Source organism: Petromyzon marinus, chromosome 58 (genome assembly GCF_048934315.1).
Source record: "Petromyzon marinus isolate PM22_M1 ecotype Great Lakes invasive population chromosome 58, UKy_Petmar_22M1.pri1.0, whole genome shotgun sequence".
Lineage (NCBI taxonomy): Eukaryota > Metazoa > Chordata > Hyperoartia > Petromyzontiformes > Petromyzontidae > Petromyzon > Petromyzon marinus.
The window spans coordinates 1,215,922-1,221,242 of NC_133724.1; positions in this window are offsets into that span (position 1 = coordinate 1,215,922).

The window sequence follows — 5,321 nt, forward strand, 5'->3', positions numbered from 1 at the left end:
CCCCCTCCCTTCCGTTCAATAATTTAATTTTTAATATAACGCCCCCTCCCCTCTATCCCCCCCTACCGCGGCCCCCACCACCACACCCCCCCCCCCCTCCCCGACCGACTGTACGACCATTTGCGTAAAATTGCGCTCGATGCAAATGCGCTGGCCACGGGGATGGCGACCCAACGGTCCGTGGGCCGGTAGCGGTGGCGAGGCGGTGTAGTGACGGTGGTGAGGCGGTGGCGAGGCGGTGGAGTGACGGTGGTGAGGCGGTGGTGAGGCGGTGGTGAGGCGGTGGCGAGGCGGTGGAGTGACGGTGGTGAGGCGGTGGAGTGACGGTGGCGAGGCGGTGGTGAGGGCGGCCGTCGTGTGGCAAGGGGAAGACCATAAGCCATACGGTGGTGGTGGCGGTGGCGGCGGTGGCGAAGAGACTGTAAGAGGGCTCCTTGAAGGTCGGGTGTCAGCTGTGAAACATCGACAGGATCGAGCAGAGGGAAAGGAGCGATGGCTGGCGTGCAGTGGTATCAACAGCATTGGCTGTGATGGTGGTCTTCACCCTTGTTGTTGTTTATCTCCGTACGTGACCCCCGTTACGATGCAAGTGTGATTAGATCGCGCGCGTCCCGCAAGATCTTTAAACCCCGAGAAACGTTTTGTGCGGCTTGCTCTTTTCCTCGAAGTCTGTCGGTTTTTTGTTGTTGCTGTTATTCTCCTTTGCTCGTGAAACCTGCAGGCAAGCCCCTCGCCGCGAAGCTCCGGCACGGACAGCGCTACCGTGAAGGCGTCTCGCGAACGATCCGGTCGCGACGCTTCATGCCGTTCACAAGAGCTCCGGCGAACTTCACCGCGCACCCAGCAGGCACCGAGTCTTTGAGCTGCCCGATGTGGCTGTCACGATTGCACCCGATAGCAAACGAAAACGACGGTCGGCCTTCTCACGAGCGGATGACAAGCGCCACCCGATCGAGCTGCAAAGCCGATCGTGTGATCAGACGCAAGAGGTTTATATTTGCGCAATACTAATCCCAAAAATAAGACCCTTTGTTACGGATACCGGTCACAAAAGCCTACGACTGTGTGTTAAAGAGAGGCAGAGTTCATCTTTGTTTTGGGCGAGCGGAATATTTTCAGCCTCCAAACGTGGCTTAGATTCGGTTTAGATGCCCCACCGTGCGTGGCCTCCGTGCGGTCCCTTACAGGACTGTGGAACGTTCAGACTGAGCGGGCTCGTGAACGAGGAACGTTCAGACTGAGCGGGCTCGTGAACGAGGAACGTTCAGACTGAGCGGGCTCGTGAACGAGGAACATTCAGGCTCACCAGGCTCGTGAACGAGGAACGTTCAGACTGACAGGGCTCTTGAACGAGGAACGTTCAGACTGAGCGGGCTCGTGAACGGGGAACGTTCAGGCTGACCGGGCTCGTGAACGAGGAACGTTCAGACTGAGCGGGCTCGTGAATGAGGAACGTTCAGGCTGACCAGGCTCGTGAACAGGGAACGTTCAGACTGACAGGGCTCGTGAATGAGGAACGTTCAGACTGAGCGGGCTCGTGAACGAGGAACGTTCAGACTGAGCGGGCTCGTGAACGAGGAACGTTCAGACTGAGCGGGCTCGTGAACGGGGAACGTTCAGGCTGACTGGGCTCGTGAACGAGGAACGTTCAGACTGAGCGGGCTCGTGAACGAGGAACGTTCAGGCTAACCGGGCTCGTGAATGGGGAACGTTCAGACTGAGTGGGCTCGTGAACGGGGAACGTTCAGACTGAGCGGGCTTGTGAACGAGGAACGTTCAGGCTGACCGGGCTCGTGAACGAGGAACGTTCAGACTGAGCGGGCTCGTGAACGGGGAACGTTCAGGCTGATCGGGCTCGTGAACGAGGAACGTTCAGACTGAGCGGGCTCGTGAACGAGGAACGTTCAGACTGAGCGGGCTCGTGAACGAGGAACGTTCAGACTGAGCGGGCTCGTGAATCCGGCCTCTCAATTGGGAACTTGGGCTCTCGACAGCAGGCGACTCGCCACATCGGTGATGTCACCGTTGCCCAGCGAAGACGCTTTTTGTCTTTCCTTGCTGACGCCGACAAGTGGAGCTAAAACCGCCGACGGGCGCTTCCCGCGTCAGACCGTCCGTCCGATTGCGACCGCCCCCGAGGGTAACATCAGGCTAAGCCTCAGCTCGCTCGCTCGCGGTGGTCACGGGAAGCAATCGGCGTGCGCGCGCTCGTTTGTTAAACCTCGGTGCGCGTACGCATCAGGGTTCTGTTGCGACTCCAACCGCCGTGAAGACCCTCGTTTGCGATGGCCTTTATCCGAGCACAGGTGCAGTGCGTGGCGCGGTGTCCACGCGGCGGGGGCGTCGTCTGCACAAATTTGCGAGTGGACAAAAAAAATGTAAGAAATATTAAAAATTGCTCTTCGCTCGCAAAACTTGCGGCGGCGGCAGCCGCCCTGGCTACATGTGGGTATTGAACTTCTTTCGCACCGTACGCGGCCCACCGCGCCGGCCGGAGGCGAGATGGCGCAAGCAACTGGGGGGAGGGGGCGCTCGCAAATGTTTCTCTTTCCGGATGTTTCCGTTGAGAAAGCGAAAAACCCGAAACTGTCGCGGCTGCACCAGAACGCAACGCTGTCTAGAAGCAACCGCGTCTCAAGAGACTCTTCACGTCCTGGGATTTGCGCATGTTGGGAGAATGGGTTGATACGGTGGGGTTGTTTTCTGTTGTTGTTTAAAGATGCTATATTTAAAGAGGGTTATAGTGTGAGGAGTCAGTGGGAGGCTCGAATCAGCGCGAAGGTTTAACGGATTGAAGTCTCGAGACTGCGAGAGGATCGGCAAGGGAAGAAGGGACAGAGTGGTGAAGGTGGCAGGCGATAAGACGCTTCACTGCACAAGAAGACGAAGAGACTGCCGGTCAGAAAAATAACTTCACAGATCATCGGATTCCTCGAGTCGATAATAAAGATTCCAATTCTGGATCTGTTCTGTGCATGGACCTGAACTGCGGCAGGACCCTGAGCGCCTGAACAATTCTGCCGAGTCTCCTGACTCCCGTTGGCAATCCACGCCAGTGATCGCCACGGCCTCGTTCCTCTTCCAACGTATCCCGAGTGCACACACCAGCAAGGTCCGCTGGCCTCTTATAGGCCTCTTATAAGTATAGGTGCCTTATAGGTCTCTTATAGGTCTCTTATAGGTCTCTGATAGGTCTCTTATAGGTCTCTGATAGGTCTCTTATAGGTCTATTATAGGTCTCTTATAGGTCTCTTATAGGTCTCTTATAGGTCCCTTATAGGTCTCTGATAGGTCCCTTATAGGTCCCTTATAGGTCTCTTATAGGTCTCTTATAGGTCTCTTATAGGTCCCTTATAGGTCTCTGATAGGTCTCTTATAGGTCTCTTATAGGTGCCTTATAGGTCTCTTATAGGTGCCTTATAGGTCCCTTATAGATCTCTTATAAGTCCCTTATAGGTCCCTTATAGGTCTCTTATAGGTCTCTGATAGGTCTCTTATAGGTCTCTTATAGGTCCCTTATAGGTCTCTGATAGGTCTCTTATAGGTCTCTTTTAGGTCTATTATAGGTCTCTTATAGATCTCTTATAGGTCCCTTATAGGTCTCTGATAGGTCTCTTATAGATCCCTTATAGGTCTCTGATAGGTCTCTTATAGGTCTCTTATAGGTGCCTTATAGGTCTCTTATAGGTCTCTTATAGGTCTCTTATAGGTCCCTTATAGGTCTCTTATAGGTCTCTTATAGGTCTCTTATAGGTCCCTTATAGGTTTCTTATAAGTCTCTCATAGGTCCCTTATAGGTCTCTTATAGGTCTCTTATAGGTCCCTTATAAGTCTCTTATAGGTTTCTTATAGGTCTCTTATAGGTCCCTTATAGGTCTCTTATAGGTCCCTTATAGGTCTCTTATAGGTCTCTTATAGGTCCCTTATAGGTCTCTTATAGGTCTCTTATAGGTCCCTTATAGGTCTCTTATAGGTCTCTTATAGGTCTCTTATAGGTCCCTTATAGGTTTCTTATAAGTCTCTCATAGGTCCCTTATAGGTCTCTTATAGGTCTCTTATAGGTCCCTTATAAGTCTCTTATAGGTTTCTTATAGGTCTCTTATAGGTCCCTTATAGGTCTCTTATAGGTCCCTTATAGGTCTCTTATAGGTCCCTTATAGGTCCCTTATAGGTCCCTTATAGGTCTCTTATAGGTCCCTTATAGGTCTCTTATAGGTCTCTGATAGGTCTCTTATAGGTCTCCGGAGCACTGGGAACTCGTGGCTGTTGGTGCCGCATGCAGAGTGGGCGAATTGGGGTAAGGGACAGTGAGAGAGTGGTGTACGGGCCAGTGAGTGGGTGGGTGGGTGTACGGGCCAGTGAGTGGGTGGGGTGGGTGTACGGGCCAGTGAGTGGGTGGGTGGGTGTACGGGCCAGTGAGTGGGTGGGTGGGTGTACGGGCCAGTGAATGAGTGGGTGGTTGTACGGGCCAGTGAGTGAACGAGTGAGTGTACGGGGCAGTGAGTGAATGAGGGAGTGTACGGAGCAGTGAGTGAATGAGTGAGTGTACGGAGCACTGAGTGAGTATATGGGGCAGTGAGTGAGTGAAGTGAGTGGGTGTACGGGGCAGTGAGTGAGTAGGTGAATGTAACAGTGAGTGAGTGGGTGGGTGTATGGGGCAGTGAGTGAGTGTATGGGGCAGTGAGTGAGTGTATGGGGCAGTGAGTGTATGGGGCAGTGAGTGAGTGAGTGTATGGGGCAGTGAGTGAGTGTACGGGGCAGTGAGTGAGTGTATGGGGCAGTGAGTGAGTGTATGGGGCAGTGAGTGAGTGTATGGGGCAGTGAGTGAGTGAGTGTATGGGACAGTGAGTGAGCGAGTGTATGGGGCAGTGAGTGAATGTATGGGGCAGTGAGTGAGTGTATGGGGCAGTGAGTGAATGTATGGGGCAGTGAGTGAGTGAGTGTACAGGGCAGTGAGTGAGTGAGTGTACAGAGCAGTGAGTGTATGGGGCAGTGAGTGGGTGTATGGGGCAGTGAGTGAGTGAGTTTATAGGGCAGTGAGTGAGTGAGTGTACAGAGCAGTGAGTGTATGGGGCAGTGAGTGAATGTATGGGGCAGTGAGTGAGTGAGTGTATGGGACAGTGAGTGAGTGGGTGACTCAACCAACCACGCCCTAGAGGCCTAGATAGTCCAGGACTGGGACAATACCCTCGTCTGTTGCCGAATTCCCGTACTGTGTCGCTGACGCGGTATTATTTGGACGTTGCAAATATTGTTCAATGCATTTTATGTTGCGTTATCAGCTCTCTGTTTGTTACATTTCCTTGCCATAGGAATGTGGA